This window comes from Daphnia pulex, chromosome 3 (assembly GCF_021134715.1).
Source record: "Daphnia pulex isolate KAP4 chromosome 3, ASM2113471v1".
NCBI classification, from domain to species: Eukaryota; Metazoa; Arthropoda; class Branchiopoda; order Diplostraca; family Daphniidae; genus Daphnia; species Daphnia pulex.
Genome location: NC_060019.1, coordinates 6,373,808 through 6,393,217, shown reverse-complemented (window position 1 = coordinate 6,393,217; position 19,410 = coordinate 6,373,808). Strand labels below are relative to the sequence as shown.

General features: G+C 37.6%; 9 non-coding genes across 9 annotated transcripts; all 9 read left to right on the top strand.

Moving 5' to 3' along the window:
* The first annotated feature begins 1,756 nt into the window (after positions 1-1,756).
* Trnal-caa lies at positions 1,757-1,875 on the top strand. The gene is made up of 2 exons: positions 1,757-1,794; positions 1,831-1,875. It is a non-coding gene; the product is annotated as a tRNA-Leu (tRNA).
* Positions 1,876-2,060: 185 nt separating this feature from the next.
* Positions 2,061-2,132, top strand: Trnag-ucc. The gene has a single exon. It is a non-coding gene; the product is annotated as a tRNA-Gly (tRNA).
* A 1,085-nt stretch (positions 2,133-3,217) lies between these two features.
* Positions 3,218-3,289, top strand: Trnag-ucc. The gene has a single exon. It is a non-coding gene; the product is annotated as a tRNA-Gly (tRNA).
* A 1,085-nt stretch (positions 3,290-4,374) lies between these two features.
* On the top strand, positions 4,375-4,446 carry Trnag-ucc. The gene has a single exon. It is a non-coding gene; the product is annotated as a tRNA-Gly (tRNA).
* A 586-nt stretch (positions 4,447-5,032) lies between these two features.
* Positions 5,033-5,151, top strand: Trnal-caa. Its single transcript has 2 exons — positions 5,033-5,070; positions 5,107-5,151. It is a non-coding gene; the product is annotated as a tRNA-Leu (tRNA).
* A 185-nt stretch (positions 5,152-5,336) lies between these two features.
* Trnag-ucc lies at positions 5,337-5,408 on the top strand. Its single transcript has one exon. It is a non-coding gene; the product is annotated as a tRNA-Gly (tRNA).
* A 782-nt stretch (positions 5,409-6,190) lies between these two features.
* Positions 6,191-6,309, top strand: Trnal-caa. Its single transcript has 2 exons — positions 6,191-6,228; positions 6,265-6,309. It is a non-coding gene; the product is annotated as a tRNA-Leu (tRNA).
* Positions 6,310-7,651: 1,342 nt separating this feature from the next.
* On the top strand, positions 7,652-7,723 carry Trnag-ucc. The gene has a single exon. It is a non-coding gene; the product is annotated as a tRNA-Gly (tRNA).
* A 782-nt stretch (positions 7,724-8,505) lies between these two features.
* Positions 8,506-8,624, top strand: Trnal-caa. Its single transcript has 2 exons — positions 8,506-8,543; positions 8,580-8,624. It is a non-coding gene; the product is annotated as a tRNA-Leu (tRNA).
* The last annotated feature ends 10,786 nt before the right edge of the window (positions 8,625-19,410 follow it).

Below are 19,410 nucleotides of genomic sequence, written 5' to 3'. Positions count from 1 at the left end.
ATGGGTCTTGATGGAAACATGCTGATATACTTAGTATATCCAATGTACTAGAAAGATTTTGGCTCGTATGTATGTAAGTCAAGCCGATTGCAATAGTTCTGGAATCGCAGAAACTGTTTGCCAGATGTATTTGACAAAAATGGCCAAAACTTGCAAAATTGTACGGTTCCTTTTTTCCCATAACGGGAAATGAACCCGGGCCTCCTGGGTGAGAGCCAGGTATCCTAACCACTAGACAATATGAGATGAAATCCTTTGGGAAAATACATATTCCAAATCAATACAACATAATACAAATGTTGTCCTGGTATAAACAGCCTAGGACAAGGAACTCTTGAATGAGTTAGAAGAGTTTTAATCCCACATCTGTAATGCAAAGGAATTTAGGTAGATCTGATGAGGTCAGGATGGCCGAGCGGTCTAAGGCACCTGACTCAAGAAAATACATATTCGAAAAAAAATACATATTCAAAGGCAATAGAACGTAATACAATTGTTGTCCTGGTATAAATCGCCTAGGGCAAGGAACTCTTGAATGAGTTAGAAGAATTTTAATGCCACATCTGTAGAGCAAGGGAATTTAGGTAGATCTGATGTGGTCAGGATGGCCGAGCGGTCTAAGGCGCCAGACTCAAGGACGGAATCCTTGCTTCAATAAGAGAAGTTGCAGTATACTGGTCTTCAATGAAGGCGTGGGTTCATATCCCACTCCTGACAAACATATCGTTATCTGAATACACATGATCATCGCGTTGCAACATAATTAGAGAGATTGCTTTGATATAGTGATAGAGAATGCTTAATGTACCACGATACAAGGTCATCAAGTGGTAATACTGGTCGATTTTCTGTAATTTAAAAAGATGTGACAATACGAAAATGATGACGCTAACTTACGTCAATCGATGGTGGTATAGTGGTTAGCATAATTGCCTTCCAAGCAATTGACCCGAGTTCGATTCTCGGCCATCGCAGTTTAACTATTATTGCTATTTCTTAGCAGACTAGTCAACCAACGGAATTGAAGTCAATTTACACAAATGTTGCTCTTTTGGTAAAATATAGTTGTTCATCTCTTTTTCGTTCACATATGAATAATTGACATAGATGTAATTTCTTATTCCTTGGCGATATTTCTTGCAAAGAAACCATTTTCTGAAGGAGTCTCGATGGAAACATGCTGATGTACTTAGTATATCCAATGTACTAGAAAGATTTTGGCTCGTATGTATGTAAGTCAAGCCGATTGCAATAGTTCTGGAATCGCAGAAACTGTTTGCCAGATGTATTTGACAAAAATGGCCAAAACTTGCAAAATTGTACGGTTCCTCTTTTCCCATACCGGGAAATGAACCCGGGCCTCCTGGGTGAGAGCCAGGTATCCTAACCACTAGACAATATGAGATGAAATCCTTTGGGAAAATACATATTCCAAATCAATACAACATAATACAATTGTTGTCCTGGTATAAACAGCCTAGGACAAGGAACTCTTGAATGAGTAAGAAGAGTTTTAATCCCACATCTGTAATGCAAAGGAATTTAGGTAGATCTGATGAGGTCAGGATGGCCGAGCGGTCTAAGGCACCTGACTCAAGAAAATACATATTCGAAAAAAATACATATTCAAACGCAATAGAACGTAATACAATTGTTGTCCTGGTATAATTCGCCTAGGGCAAGGAACTCTTGAATGAGTTAGAAGAATTTTAATGCCACATTTGTAGGGCAAAGGAATTTAGGTAGATCTGATGTGGTCAGGATGGCCGAGCGGTCTAAGGCGCCAGACTCAAGGACGGTATCCTTGCTTCAATAAGAGAAGTTGCAGTATTCTGGTCTTCAATGAAGGCGTGGGTTCAAATCCCACTCCTGACAAACATATCGTTATCTGAATACACATGATCATCGCGTTGCAACATAATTAGAGAGATTGCTTTGATATAGTGATAGAGAATGCTTAATGTACCACGATACAAGGTCATCAAGTGGTAATACTGGTCGATTTTCTGTAATTTAAAAAGATGTGACAATACGGAAAGGATGACGCTAACTTACGTCAAGCGATGGTGGTATAGTGGTTAGCATAGTTGCCTTCCAAGCAATTGACCCGAGTTCGATTCTCGGCCATCGCAGTTTAGCTATTATTGCTAATTCTTAGCAGACTAGTCAACCTACGAAATTGAAGTCAATTTACACAATTGTTACTCTTTAGGTAAAATATAGTTGTTCATTTCTTTTTCGTTCACACATGAATAATTGACATAGATGAAATTTCTTATTCCTTGGCGATATATCTTGCAAAGAAACCATTTTCTGAAGGAGTCTCGATGGAAACATGCTGATGTACTTAGTATATCTAATGTACTAGAAAGATTTTGGCTCGTATGTATGTAAGTCAAGCCGATTGCAATAGTTCTAGAAACGCAGAAACTGTTTGCCAGATGTATTTGACAAAAATGGCCAAAACTTGCAAAATTGTCCAGTTCTTCTTTTCCCATACCGGGAATTGACCGCGGACCACCTGGGTGAGAGCCAGTTATCCTAACCACTAGACAATATGAGATGAAATCCTTTGGAAAATACATATTCCAAATAAATACAACATAATACAATTGTTGTCCTGGTATAAACAGCTTAGGACAAGGAACTCTTGAATGAGTTAGAAGAGTTTTAATCCCACATCTGTAATGCAAAGGAATTTAGGTAGATCTGATGAGGTCAGGATGGCCGAGCGGTCTAAGGCACCTGACTCAAGAAAATACATATTCGAAAAAAATACATATTCAAAGGCAATAGAACGTAATACAATTGTTGTCCTGGTATAAATCGCCTAGGGCAAGGAACTCTTGAATGAGTTAGAAGAATTTTAATGCCACATCTGTAGGGCTAAGGAATTTAGGTAGATCTGATGTGGTCAGGATGGCCGAGCGGTCTAAGGCGCCAGACTCAAGGACGGAATCCTTGCTTCAATAAGAGAAGTTACAGTATTCTGGTCCTCAATGAAGGCGTGGGTTCAAATCCCACTCCTGACAAACATATCGTTATCTGAATACACATGATCATCGCGTTGCAACATAATTAGAGAGATTGCTTTGATATAGTGATAGAGAATGCTTAATGTACCACGATACAAGGTCATCAAGTGGTAATACTGGTCGGTTTTCTGTAATTTAAAAAGATGTGACAATACGGAAAGGATGACGCTAACTTACGTCAAGCGATGGTGGTATAGTGGTTAGCATAGTTGCCTTCCAAGCAATTGACCCGAGTTCGATTCTCGGCCATCGCAGTTTAGCTATTATTGCTAATTCTTAGCAGACTAGTCAACCTACGGAATTGAAGTCAATTTACACAAATGTTACTCTTTAGGTAAAATATAGTTGTTCATCTCTTTTTCGTTCACATATGAATAATTGACATAGATGTAATTTCTTATTCCTTGGCGATATTTCTTGCAAAGAAACCATTTTCTGAAGGGGTCTCGATGGAAACATGCTGATGTACTTAGTATATCCAATGTACTAGAAAGATTTTGGCTCGTATGTATGTAAGTCAAGCCGATTGCAATAGTTCTGGAATCGCAGAAACTGTTTGCCAGATGTATTTGACAAAAATGGCCAAAACTTGCAAAATTGTACGGTTCCTCTTTTCCCATACCGGGAAATGAACCCGGGCCTCCTGGGTGAGAGCCAGGTATCCTAACCGCTAGACAATATGAGATGAAATCCTTTGGGAAAATACATATTCCAAATCAATACAACATAATACAATTGTTTCCTGGTATAAACATCCTAGGACAAGGAACTCTTGAATGAGTTAGAAGAGTTTTAATCCCACATCTGTAATGCAAAGGAATTTAGGTAGATCTGATGAGGTCAGGATGGCCGAGCGGTCTAAGGCACCTGACTCAAGAAAATACATATTCGAAAAAAATACATATTCAAAGGCAATAGAACGTAATACAATTGTTGTCCTGGTATAAATCGCCTAGGGCAAGGAACTCTTGAATGAGTTAGAAGAATTTTAATGCCACATCTGTAGAGCAAGGGAATTTAGGTAGATCTGATGTGGTCAGGATGGCCGAGCGGTCTAAGGCGCCAGACTCAAGGACGGAATCCTTGCTTCAATAAGAGAAGTGGCAGTATTCTGGTCTTCATTGAGGGCGTGGGTTCATATCCCACTCCTGACAAACATATCGTTATCTGAATACATGTGATCATCGCGTTGCAACATAATTAGAGAGATTCCTTTGATATAGTGATAGAGAATGCTTAATGTACCACGATACAAGGTCATCAAGTGGTAATACTGGTCGATTTTCTGTAATTTAAAAAGATGTGACAATACGAAAATGATGACGCTAACTTACGTCAAGCGATGGTGGTATAGTGGTTAGCATAGTTGCCTTCCAAGCAATTGACCCGAGTTCGATTCTCGGCCATCGCAGTTTAACTATTATTGCTATTTCTTAGCAGACTAGTCAACCAACGGAATTGAAGTCAATTTACACAAATGTTACTCTTTAGGTAAAATATAGTTGTTCATTTCTTTTTCGTTCACATATGAATAATTGACATAGATGTAATTTCTTATTCCTTGGCGATATTTCTTGCAAAGAAACCATTTTCTGAAGGAGTCTCGATGGAAACATGCTGATGTACTTAGTATATCCAATGTACTAGAAAGATTTTGAATCGTATGTATGTAAGTCAAGCCGATTGCAATAGTTCTGGAAACGCAGAAACTGTTTGACAGATGTATTTGACAAAAATGGCCAAAACTTGCAAAATTGTCCAGTTCTTCTTTTCCCATACCGGGAATTGAACGCGGACCACCTGGGTGAGAGCCAGGTAACCTAACCACTAGACAATATGGAATGAAATCGCTTGGGAAAATACATATTCCAAATCAATACAACATAATACAATTGTTGTCCTGGTATAAACAGCCTAGGACAAGGAACTCTTGAATGAGTTAGAAGAATTTTAATGCCACATTTGTAGGGCAAAGGAATTTAGGTAGATCTGATGTGGTCAGGATGGCCGAGCGGTCTAAGGCGCCAGACTCAAGGACGGTATCCTTGCTTCAATAAGAGAAGTTGCAGTATTCTGGTCTTCAATGAAGGCGTGGGTTCAAATCCCACTCCTGACAAACATATCGTTATTTGAATACACATGATCATCGCGTTGCAACATAATTAGAGAGATTGCTTTGATATAGTGATAGAGAATGCTTAATGTACCACGATACAAGGTCATCAAGTGGTAATACTGGTCGATTTTCTGTAATTTAAAAAGATGTGACAATACGGAAAGGATGACGCTAACTTACGTCAAGCGATGGTGGTATAGTGGTTAGCATAGTTGCCTTCCAAGCAATTGACCCGAGTTCGATTCTCGGCCATCGCAGTTTAGGTATTATTGCTAATTCTTAGCAGACTAGTCAACCTACGGAATTGAAGTCAATTTACACAAATGTTACTCTTTAGGTAAAATATAGTTGTTCATCTCTTTTTCGTTCACATATGAATAATTGACATAGATGTAATTTCTTATTCCTTGGCGATATTTCTTGCAAAGAAACCATTTTCTGAAGGGGTCTCGATGGAAACATGCTGATGTACTTAGTATATCCAATGTACTAGAAAGATTTTGGCTCGTATGTATGTAAGTCAAGCCGATTGCAATAGTTCTGGAATCGCAGAAACTGTTTGCCAGATGTATTTGACAAAAATGGCCAAAACTTGCAAAATTGTACGGTTCCTCTTTTCCCATACCGGGAAATGAACCCGGGCCTCCTGGGTGAGAGCCAGGTATCCTAACCACTAGACAATATGAGATGAAATCCTTTGGGAAAATACATATTCCAAATCAATACAACATAATACAATTGTTGTCCTGGTATAAACAGCCTAGGACAAGGAACTCTTGAATGAGTTAGAAGAGTTTTAATCCCACATCTGTAATGCAAAGGATTTTAGGTAGATCTGATGAGGTCAGGATGGCCGAGCGGTCTAAGGCACCTGACTCAAGAAAATACATATTCGAAAAAAATACATATTCAAACGCAATAAAACGTAATACAATTGTTGTCCTGGTATAATTCGCCTAGGGCAAGGAACTCTTGAATGAGTTAGAAGAATTTTAATGCCACATTTGTAGGGCAAAGGAATTTAGGTAGATCTGATGTGGTCAGGATGGCCGAGCGGTCTAAGGCGCCAGACTCAAGGACGGAATCCTTGCTTCAATAAGAGAAGTTGCAGTATTCTGGTCTTCAATGAAGGCGTGGGTTCAAATCCCACTCCTGACAAACATATCGTTATCTGAATACACATGATCATCGCGTTGCAACATAATTAGAGAGATTGCTTTGATATAGTGATAGAGAATGCTTAATGTACCACGATACAAGGTCATCAAGTGGTAATACTGGTCGATTTTCTGTAATTTAAAAAGATGTGACAATACGGAAAGGATGACGCTAACTTACGTCAAGCGATGGTGGTATAGTGGTTAGGATAGTTGCCTTCCAAGCAATTGACTCGAGTTCGATTCTCGGCCATCGCAGTTTAGCTATTATTGCTAATTCTTAGCAGACTAGTCAACCTACGGAATTGAAGTCAATTTACACAAATGTTACTCTTTTGGTAAAATATAGTTGTTCATCTCTTTTTCGTTCACATATGAATAATTGACATAGATGTAATTTCTTATTCCTTGGCGATATTTCTTGCAAAGAAACCATTTTCTGAAGGGGTCTCGATGGAAACATGCTGATGTACTTAGTATATCTAATGTACTAGAAAGATTTTGGCTCGTATGTATGTAAGTCAAGCCGATTGCAATAGTTCTGGAATCGCAGAAACTGTTTGCCAGATGTATTTGACAAAAATGGCCAAAACTTGCAAAATTGTACGGTTCCTCTTTTCCCATACCGGGAAATGAACCCGGGCCTCCTGGGTGAGAGCCAGGTATCCTAACCACTAGACAATATGAGATGAAATCCTTTGGGAAAATACATATTCCAAATCAATACAACATAATACAATTGTTTCCTGGTATAAACATCCTAGGACAAGGAACTCTTGAATGAGTTAGAAGAGTTTTAATCCCACATCTGTAATGCAAAGGAATTTAGGTAGATCTGATGAGGTCAGGATGGCCGAGCGGTCTAAGGCACCTGACTCAAGAAAATACATATTCGAAAAAAATACATATTCAAAGGCAATAGAACGTAATACAATTGTTGTCCTGGTATAAATCGCCTAGGGCAAGGAACTCTTGAATGAGTTAGAAGAATTTTAATGCCACATCTGTATAGCAAGGGAATTTAGGTAGATCTGATGTGGTCAGGATGGCCGAGCGGTCTAAGGCGCCAGACTCAAGGACGGAATCCTTGCTTCAATAAGAGAAGTTGCAGTATACTGGTCTTCAATGAAGGCGTGGGTTCATATCCCACTCCTGACAAACATATCGTTATCTGAATACATGTGATCATCGCGTTGCAACATAATTAGAGAGATTGCTTTGATATAGTGATAGAGAATGCTTAATGTACCACGATACAAGGTCATCAAGTGGTAATACTGGTCGATTTTCTGTAATTTAAAAAGATGTGACAATACGGAAAGGATGACGCTAACTTACGTCAAGCGATGGTGGTATAGTGGTTAGCATAGTTGCCTTCCAAGCAATTGACCCGAGTTCGATTCTCGGCCATCGCAGTTTAGCTATTATTGCTAATTCTTAGCAGACTAGTCAACCTACGGAATTGAAGTCAATTTGCACAAATGTTACTCTTTAGGTAAAATATAGTTGTTCATCTCTTTTTCGTTCACATATGAATAATTGACATAGATGTAATTTCTTATTCCTTGGCGATATTTCTTGCAAAGAAACCATTTTCTGAAGGGGTCTCGATGGAAACATGCTGATGTACTTAGTATATCCAATGTACTAGAAAGATTTTGAATCGTATGTATGTAAGTCAAGCCGATTGCAATAGTTCTGGAAACGCAGAAACTGTTTGACAGATGTATTTGACAAAAATGGCCAAAACTTGCAAAATTGTCCAGTTCTTCTTTTCCCATACCGGGAATTGAACGCGGACCACCTGGGTGAGAGCCAGGTAACCTAACCACTAGACAATATGGAATGAAATCGCTTGGGAAAATACATATTCCAAATCAATACAACATAATACAATTGTTGTCCTGGTATAAACAGCCTAGGACAAGGAACTCTTGAATGAGTTAGAAGAGTTTTAATCCCACATCTGTAATGCAAAGGAATTTAGGTAGATCTGATGAGGTCAGGATGGCCGAGCGGTCTAAGGCACCTGACTCAAGAAAATACATATTCGAAAAAAATACATATTCAAACGCAATAAAACGTAATACAATTGTTGTCCTGGTATAATTCGCCTAGGGCAAGGAACTCTTGAATGAGTTAGAAGAATTTTAATGCCACATTTGTAGGGCAAAGGAATTTAGGTAGATCTGATGTGGTCAGGATGGCCGAGTGGTCTAAGGCGCCAGACTCAAGGACGGAATCCTTGCTTCAATAAGAGAAGTTGCAGTATTCTGGTCTTCAATGAAGGCGTGGGTTCAAATCCCACTCCTGACAAACATATCGTTATCTGAATACACATGATCATCGCGTTGCAACATAATTAGAGAGATTGCTTTGATATAGTGATAGAGAATGCTTAATGTACCACGAAACAAGGTCATCAAGTGGTAATACTGGTCGATTTTCTGTAATTTAAAAAGATGTGACAATACGAAAATGATGACGCTATGTATCGTCAAGCCATTGTAGTATAGTGGTTAGCATAGTTGACTTCCAAGCAATTGACCCGAGTTCAATTCACGGCCATCGCAGTCTAGCTATTATAGCTATTTCTTAGCTAATCTACACAAATGTTACTCTTTAGGTAAAATATAGTTGTTCATTTCTTTTCGTTCACACATGAATAATTGACATAGATGTAATTTCTTATCCCTGATGTATATTTATATACGAAGGTCCTTAACAATATAGGGTGTGGGGTATAGGGGGTAGGGTAGTAGTAGCTAGTAGTGAAATTCAGAAGGTTTAATGTCCATTTAGTGTTCCTTTATACGTTTCTTCCCTGAATGACCAATCGTCACCAAATTTTGTACATAATTCTGTCAAAATTTGATACATTGCGGAACGATTTTTTCATTTGTTTTAATTACTGTTTTAAAAATTTAATTTGCGTATTTGTTACCTAGCTGGTTGCCGAATCCTAGTTAGTGAATTCGCTTTGTTTGCTTAACCTTCCAACTGTCAGTGCAGTGAGTGCTCAGCAGTGTAAACAAAAAGAAAAAAAGTTTGAATCTTCCTTAGCAAGACAAGTTTTCATGATATGATATTGATATTTTGATGATATTTGATTTTATTTTTATTGTTCTTGTTCGATTTCGTCTTTATTGTTCTTATTATTTCCTCTTTTTGTTTACTGTTTTTAATAAATGATGATCTTGATTTTAATAAATTTTTTGATCAAGTAAAATTTCTATTCCCCTTTTTTTTTAACAGTTAGTCATCAACCAAGAAGTTGAGGAACATTTTAAAAATTTTTGATCATACTCATTTTGAAGCTCTGGGTCATCTCTCTCTTCTTCCCTTGTCCTCTCTACGGTCATCAAGATCTTTTGGCGGTCGTGAAGAGTTACCACCGATCTTCCACTTCCATTTACCTCCGAAAGTTTTATAAGTGTAATTTTTCAAAAGTTACAAATTTGAATTTCCTAAATGACTTGATCGAGATTCTAACCCCGAACCATACGAGTAGCGGCTCGGGTTGCTAACCATTAGACTAACATAGACATAATGTCTAAGGGAAAGCGTGGTCCGGTTGGTGTGTACACCAAACAATGTAACGAAAGACGAAGTAAAGCTATGGTAATATCGCTAGCGACGCTACCATCGGTATCGATTTCGGAACCGATCATAAATCACTTAGGTTATATGCCTGAATTAAGATTTTTTCAGCGGTGGTTTAATCTAACTGCTATAACACCACATCCATTTCTTTATAGTTTATATGTAACTAATAATTTTTCCAATTCCATGTTACTATAGTAATAAATGTTGCTAAAACTTAATCTAAACATGAAGTGCGACGTGGGGTGGCGGGGCGAAGCCTCCGCCACACCTAAGTCGCACCACTCATAATATTAACAGATTATTAGTCAATTAGTTATAAAGATAAAGAATCAATTATGAAAGAGAATAAAGGGAAACAGAATTTTTCAAACGTCATAGTATGTATTAATCTACCATAACCTTTATTTTCTGTCTCTTTAACGTTTAAAAAAATTACCGAAGGATATTACCGAAGGAATCTTGTTCCTTGGCGATATTTCTTGCAAAGAAACCATTTTCTGAAGGAGTCTCGATGGAAACATGCTGATGTACTTAGTATATCCAATGTACTAGAAAGATTTTGGCTCGTATGTATGTAAGTCAAGCCGATTGAAATAGTTCTGGAAACGCAGAAACTGTTTGCCAGATGTATTTGACAAAAATGGCCAAAACTTGCAAAATTGTACATTCCTCTTTTCCCATACCGGGAATTGAACCCGGGCCTCCTGGGTGAGAGCCAGGTATCCGAACCACTAGACAATATGGGATACAATCGCTTGGGAAAATACATATTCAAAATCAATACAACATAATAAGGCACCTGACTCATAAAAATACATATTCGAAAAAAAATGATCAATCAATTCATGCTAAACCATGTTTAAAGAAAATCGTATAGCGGATGACTCGCTTTCGCTACGAAAATTTTAGGACAGAAAATTAAAGCTATTACACCAGAAAATTGATTCAACTCGACATTTATTTTTAACGTACGATCAATGCTATCATTGACCGCATTTTCCCCAAACCCACGTCATCTGACAGTATCCCATCTGACTGAAAATATGATTAACGTTTAATTTAATGTAATTAAAACAATAAATGGTAACGGGTTACCAGCAGTGTGAACGCTCGATTCGCACCACAACATCCATTGAATGCATGCTCCTGATGCGATATGATATGAACTGTAAGGCTTTATGGTTAAACCTCCAAATCAGTTTCTTTGAGGCAACTTGCTAGTTCACTATATGAAGGTTGCAAAGGGAATCAGAAATTGCAGAGTCGTCTACAACGGCGTTTTTAGTATCTATTTTCATATAATAAAATGCAAATTTTCTTTACTGAAACGGGTTTTATAGAGTGCCTTACCAGAGTTTCTTTTGCTTTGTGTGATTCGCTGTAACCACAGTTAAATTTTTGACGGTTGATTCCACGAATACGCGAGCTTCAAGAAGAAATGTTACTTCTTTACGTTGAACTTACAGGCGATTAATCAATGTTGTGAAATCCAGAAGATTTTGGTTTGCTTCTGGTCCAATGCTGAAAGAATTCTCTTCACGCTTTGTTCTCTGGGGTAAAGTAACCATATCAATGATGGTTTGATGTTCACTGTTCGACCCTGCCATTGTGGATGAAAAAAATTGTTGTACGGAGTTGTTTGATTCCGAGTTGTTTGCGTTTGACATGAAGTTGGAACCTTCGTCAGTTAGGATTTCAGAAGGAATACCTTATTTGTTCAACACATGTTGGTAAATTTTCCCATGATTGGGCTGTTGTGCTTTTCAGTGGGAATGCGATCGATTAGCGAGTTACGTATTGCGTTAAGATTACGTTTTATGACCAATAGATATGGGTATTACCCTTTTGACTGCTGAAACATACGGGGCCCTGAGTATCTCGCGCCATTCATTGCCAGTTGTATTCTGCAATGAGGAATGGTTGGAGAGGAGTTTTTCAGGTCCCGGAAACTTTCCTTTTAGCACATATCAGGCAATTTATTATTTGAATCCGAACATCTTTTGCTAATTTTGGCCAAAATTACGCATGTTTACCACGCATGTTTTCTACAGTCTTTTCAATACCTTGATGAGCTGCTAATTCATGGCTGTGAAAAGTTACCAGGATTACCTTGCATAGTTTCGCAAGTACTACTATCCTTCCTCCTGGAGAGGCCAGAAGGCTTTTGGGTAGGATTTGAAATTTGTCTTCCTGGTCGAATTTCTTTGGCTTATTTTGTTCTACCATTAATATTTGGCAGAAACTTTCTTTGTGTTGAGCGATTATCCATTCGTCAATTGCGATTATTAGACACAATCAGGTATACCGGTATGCGGTTAAACGCATCAGCATTAGATTCAGTTTTCTGTGCCAGTATTTGATCTCCATGTCGAACTGTTGAAAGTAGATAGCCCATCTTGTTAGGCGGCTTGTCGATTCATGTTTACTAACGAGGTATTCAAGAGTGATGTGGTCTGTTACGATGGTGAATAGCGAATCGCATAAGTATGGGAAGAAGGATATTGGGGGATAGGAGTAATCTTGGAAAACAATTTTATTTTTCGATTTTTTCTTTTCGTATTTACTTTTCATCAAATATTTTTTACATGTATTAAAAGAAGTGCAAGAAATGAATAATTATACCGATTCTAATGTTTCATCACAAGTACACCTATCAGTAAATGTTATTTTAGGGTTATTTTCATTTGTGGTGTCTAATTGAAATAAGATGATGGCTCAAACAATTGTTTTTTATACTCTTAGTGCTGTTCATTGCTCTGTTAATCTGTATGAGTCAATATATTCATGGTTGGAAACTTTGGAAGCGAGTGATTGTTCATCAGCAAAAGTGACAATTGCTTTTTTTGTTTTTTAAAGTTATTGCCATGATTTTCGCGTATTGCAATAACAGGAATACGAAGTGTTGAACAGCACCCTTGATCGTTACATTTCATTGGTCAGCGTATCTATTTTCCCAATTGATCAGAAGAAATTTGGAAAAGATGAAGAAGCAATTGAAGCTATAATCCTTCTCCAAATTTGGTTTCTCCCCGGCACCATATCATGCTGGTCTACCCGATAGCGAGAGAAATTCTACTCAGCCAAATCGAATGGTGGGTCTATGCAAGGTATTGTTTTTTTAAATTTAAATCCCTTATGTTAAAAATTGAAACATTTTGTAAATTTGCTTTGTTGTGAGTAACGTTTCCGGTTGTTTATTCACAGATGACGCATTTTGAATTGGTGTGAACAAACATAGTAATCATATCCTCGTCGTAATGTAATTATTGTTTCAAAGTAATCATAGTAATTACTTTTTGTCGCAATTCAATGCTGCCTCATTATCTTGGAGAGAGGACAAAAATATGAGAAGAAGATGGACTCGTTTGCTGTGACGACTGCATTGCCAAAGTATTACTGTTACTTAAAAATGTGTTGTGCTACATTACAATTTCTAAAATACAATTGTAATGTAGAAAGTTTCAATCAGAGTGTTGGTTTTTGAACTGGTCGAATGGGTCAGGGATACCATTTTTACGTGTCCAAACTATTGCCTCACCGTTACGAAATTTGTAAAAATCTTTACTTTACATGAAAAGAGGGCGACATTTAATATTGGTAACTTGACTGATTTTCGTAATGTAAAACACAACTAAATCTATGTAATTGTGTTTTAGAAGTTAGCAATTCTTCAACACATTCATATTACAAACAGATCTACACGACACAAAAGATAAGAATTGGCAGATCAGCGACAAAAGATAAGGTCTGACTAAATAGTTTTGATTAGACAATTTCCAGCAGATTGCAGGTCCATTTTTTCATGGGTTCCCCGGAAAAAATCGTGTTTCTCTATAAATAACAGCTTTCATACACGAAGACGTAAACACTTAGGAGTTTTCAAAACTTTACCAGAAATTTCTTCTTGTCCTTCTGTCTAATGGTTAGGACAGACCAAAATCTATACGAAGAAAAAATATAGTCACAATAAATCTAATTTGAATTCAAGACCTTTTTTGTACCTGTCGACGAAATTTAATTTCACATGTTCATCATTTTTCGTAAAATGATCCTTTTGAGGAAGTAGTGATCCTAGAAGAACGGACATCGACATTTTCTTGGTTGGTTATTTCAGTTATTAAATTTTGGAATGGTGCACAAGCTGATTCTCTTGTACACCATTGACCTTTAAAAACAATAATGCAACACATTTTTTTATTTTTTAGTTATTAAAGTGTAACCAATCCTTACCTTAGTCAAATTAATTAGAGTTTGAAGCACTGCCAAGTAAAGCTCTCTGATGCTTATTCCTAAAAGTTTCGGCAGCATGCTTCACAGCTTTGTGAGTCTCCTCCTGAAGAATCATGGGTGGATTTGGAGGTGGCGTCGCCTCGCCGGTTGCCACCGAAAAAAGAAAAACAAGCGTCTTCTCGTATTTATGGGGCATGCATTTTTATAAACAATACGTGTTTACAGGTAAAAGCATACGCGAGGTTGATTCTCAAGCGAAAAAGGAATTTTCCACACAGCACATTTGTGATAAAAAAGTCATCCCTAAATTTAAACCATCTACGAGTTCAACAAAAGTAAACAACTTAATAGCGTAATCACAGAGATGAAAATTATTGTACATTCGTTCACCAGCCTTCCAACAGGGATCTTTCGTAATTGCGGGACGTCAGCCCCCCCCCCTCTAAAAATATTCAAAGCTGACTCTGTTATGACGCCTCAGTAACCCGTCAAGACTTTTACAGCGAAAATATTTGCAGATAGCTCAGAATCTAGAGGATCGTCCAAGAAGCGTATTGACGACATATATAGGACCGTTGATAAAATCTCGGTAATTCTTATTTTAATTCAAACAGCAGCATCAGTTACCATATAATATTCCCACCATTATTAAGTCCCACTATTTATTTCTCATTTTCTGCTTGCGCTAAAATATTTTTTTCTCTCTCAAACTGAAGGTCAATGATTTTTCAAAGCTCGGTGGAAGTGACCTAGCCGACATTGCGAAACGCATTATGAGGGAAGTGGTAATGGGTGAACCAATATAACAGTGTCATCGTTGATGACAACACAGTTATTCGAACTTCTGAAACTTAATTGTAATTTAAAAAAAAAAGCTTTGTCATATTGCAACCTATGAATACCAGGAAACAAGAGTACTTACTGTCATCTAGAAATGCCTTCTTTCAGCGCAAAATAAGTGGAAAGGATGGGTGATAAGCATATTATTTACAAAAGGTTTAAAAAACTAAAAAATAATGAAGTCAAGTAAATTATAACTTAATATTATGGCATTTGGCAGACATGAATAAGGGGAACTTTTAATCAGAATTTAGTTCATCCACCTTGCGCATCGATAACCATTTGAAGACGAGTAGGCATACTTTCAATCAGATTTTGACGATACGCTTCATCAGTCATCAATTTTCCCTATTCATAGCTAACCTAATCAAATAACTGATTTGCATTATTTGAGTCCCGGGCGTGAAAAGGCATTCCTTCAGGAGTCCTCGATTTTGTCAGTTTGCAGACAAGGTTTCCCCAAACGTTTTCGATTGGGTTCATATCTGCCCCTTTCGTAGGCCAATCGAGAGCATCTAGCCTTGGGTGTTGAGCTAACCAATTTCTAGTGTGAATTGCGTTATGAATCGACGAACTGAAATAAAGATATCATATAAATAGATAAATTATGTAAAATTTTTATAGTTTTACTTGTCTTGCACGAACGTGACGGGCTCTCCGGTTCGGAAAACTTCTTCGACATATGGAAGTAAAACTCCCTCCAACACGTTTGTCACGTATTGTGCGGATGTCAAGTTGTTCATAACACGATACAATGGAGTAAATCCACCCAACCACATCCCACCCCAAACACTAACCGTCGTTCTCCCACTTCGCTTGATTGAATAAATGTTTTCCCTATCAAATCTTTCATTTCGTAATCGACGAACTCGTATTTGGCCGTGCGATGCTGACAATCACGATTTCTCATCCGTGAAAACCACCCAGCGCCAAATTTCCAATGGATAATTAACATATCGTCTCTCAAAGTGAAGTCGGCAAGCTCGATGTTCTTCCGAAAGAATATCCTTTATTGCTGCAATACGAGAGTGTATTCCTGCATTTGATAGACGTCTTGATATAGATTTTTTTGATAAGTTGCCAAGACCAACTCTTCCAGCAATATCCAGAGAATTTTAAAATTGTTTCATGGTCGCTGTTATATTAAGAAACAATTTTTAAAATTTTGATAAAAGAATCATGACGCGTTGTAATAACCTGAACAAGCAAGTAAGAAGTTTTCGTCTTCTGTTGTCAAACTTGGCCTTCCGTCTGCATTCACCTGGGGTTCTAAATTTCTCTTTTCGTTGTATCGTTTTATCCAAAGTTGAACCGATTATGGATTGATATTTAAACGTCGAGCAATTGTGTCCTTTCCGACTCCACTTCCATGAAGCCGAATAATTTCAATGCGAATGGCTGGAGTTAAACGATAAGTATTTCGATGAAACTCGGGCAAATGCCCAATAAAGCGCTCCACGAAACGTGCCATTCTCGAAACAATTGCACTGGATTTAGTCTCAAAATAACCATTGTCAACCATTTTTAATTTTCTAACCCCCACCACTTATTTTTGTGACGAAAAAAATTCTATCTCTTTGTTTTCTTGTTAAGCTTACAACCATGTGAATGACAGTAAGCGCACAACCAATTTTGTAGCAGTACTATTATTTTTCGCGCCTTTTTTTTTGGGGGGGGGGGGTAGATATTTATGGACTCGGTTGTACTTTTGAGTGCTCGCCAATCAGCTTAATCATATCTTTATTTTTGCAAAAATTGGTTACAACTGGTGGGTTTGATCGGTTTTCCATAATTCTATTTACTAGCTGGTAGCTACTCTAAAGGTTTGGCACTTTTTTTTACCAAATATTTTAACGTCCCAAGGTGCATTCAAAAACAAAACAACTAAACGTTTCCAGACCACCCAAACGACGACATTTTTTCAGAAAAATGACTCAAATTATGGATATTATAAGTAATAAATGCATCCCCAAAGATTCCGGGACTCTGAATTATAAAAGTTGTTTAAAGACTGTTGGCGTAATCCGTCCTTCATTACGCACACTCTGATCATACCAAAAAATTTGAATGGCAACGAAAAGCAACATAAAATGTTGGTAAACTTCTTCAGGTATCCTATTCTTTATCCCTAAAAAGGCAAAACATAAAGAAGCAATAAACGTTATTTAGTGGCTTTGAAACGCGAGAGTTCATCTAATGTTCGGGTTTTCCTACTAAATTCAATGGGAATAAGTTTTTCAATGGCAAGGCAGATATTTCAGCAATTTTCTGGTAAGATATTTTGCTACGCATTCCCTTTCTCTCGTTTACCCATATATTGAGTAACTTCTTCATGTACGTATCCTAAAAAGACAAGGTGCATTGGATCGATAAAAAAAGAGTCTATCATATCGATTAGAAGACTTTCCAAAATTGATTATCCCAAATGATGAAAAATATGATCGCGATTACGAAATGACTCGTCCGTTCGATTCAAAGCGTCAATTATTGGAAATGTCACCCTCCAACCTCTCCCACTGTCATTAAAAACATACTTACCTTCGGTTTCTGACTTCATGCAACAGTAGTAAGCACCACCATATTTTACCAATTTGATCAAACTTAAGGCAGGCGCGTCACAACATAAACCTGCTATTTCGATTTTGAGGATACTTTCTTTGTATTGAAAACCATTTTCAATTAAGTTTGTGATCTCGATGTGAAAGTGTCTTAGATAATCATTTGGATCATCAGGTTTGGAAGGTCCGTAATAAAACCCGATCTTGAAGGGCTTAGCTCCTTCCATTACAATAACTCCGAGAATTGGCCAAAATTGGGAATTCGTACTTTTGCTTGAAGGCATTCCTTCACATCCAATTTTGATTTTGAGAACGACGTCGCGAGATTCAAAAGACGCATTGACCAAGTCTGAAGAACTAGTGATACCATCAAGAACATTAAACTTGAAGTATCCCCCGGGGCTTACTTCAACGGTGTTCACTTTCTGTGGAGTTCCTAACAGTGTCTTGTAATTTTTTTAAGAGCAAAAACAGAGAGGGATCAGTTCTAAAGACGGCCGAAAGCTTGTTTACACTGTCCCTAGAGACGTTCGAGTCCGCAGCACAATGGGCAATACGTTTTCGGAACAATTGCTGCCTAGCGATGACACTTAAACCCTCGTCTACATCTTCAAGATACAAATCCCAATCATTCCAATCATCCTGATCATAATCGCCGTCTAAGTCGTTCAAACTATCAGCAACCTCTTCGCTGGCTCTAAATAAAACAGGCTTGAGTTATCATCAAACAAAAAACTATTATCACCTTCAAGCTCAGAATCATTAGAATTATATTAGCATCAGTATCCAAACCAACTGGTGCTCCCTCAAACAGTTTATCTTGACTCGCAAGATCACTACCACTAACATGCATACTTCCATTTGAATTGTCTGAAGTTTCAATTTAAAAATTAACTAGTTCCTCATTTTCACTCTAATTGTCATTCTCATTTAATTGTTCATCAATAGTTTTTCATGGTCTTCACTCACACTTCACGTCTCACAAACACTTTATCCTTTCTTTTATTCATTGCAGTTGGCGATGACAGTAGTGAAGAGTGATACATTTATATAGTCATCTAACTGGATTGGAGGGCGGGATGTAAGAAATATGTTGCGTTCCATTGCCAAGCAGTTAATTTCGAAGGAATCGTTTTTTTAAATATATTTTTATTGTTTTAAGACTAAACGATTTATGTCCGTCATGATGTATTCTGAAAACGCTCAAACCTTTCGTTGTTTGAAACGACATTTCAAAGTTTTTTGAGCAGATCTATCAAATCATGATTTTATTGCGGCAAGAGGAACCATTTAGATCTTCACTGCAAGCTTCGTATCCTGCTGGGAGCCGGATTCTGGGAGAGATTGCTAATGTGAAGCGTAAAATATATTTTTTAATGCTCCAAAGGTAATGCTTGTCTAGAATGTGATGAGCTGGAAGTGAGTCTCATCGAAACCGAGACTATCATTAACGCAAGACCAGTTAATTATGTTGGAAAAAGAATCGAAGGCCTACTCACAATAACTCCTTTTCAATTCTTGAATAACAGGCCATCAAATTGTGCTACTCCAAAGCCCACAATCAACTTTATGGCTTCGAATTCTACCAGTATCACAACAGTTGATCGAGACAATAACAGGAGGAATTATGTAAGCTATATCTTTCCACGATTCGTCAAGGACTATCTTCTCCAACTAAACTCCATTCAAAAGGGAAATCTTCATGTAAAATTTGTGTTAGAGAAGTCGTTGACACACGACGATGTCGAATGTGGGAGGTCGTAAAAATTCATTGCCAACAGAAACAGGGATTTTTCGTTCAGTCATGGTAAACACATAGAATGGGGCCCTAATGCGGCTATTCAAAATCTTCCTCCCTTAGAACTGCG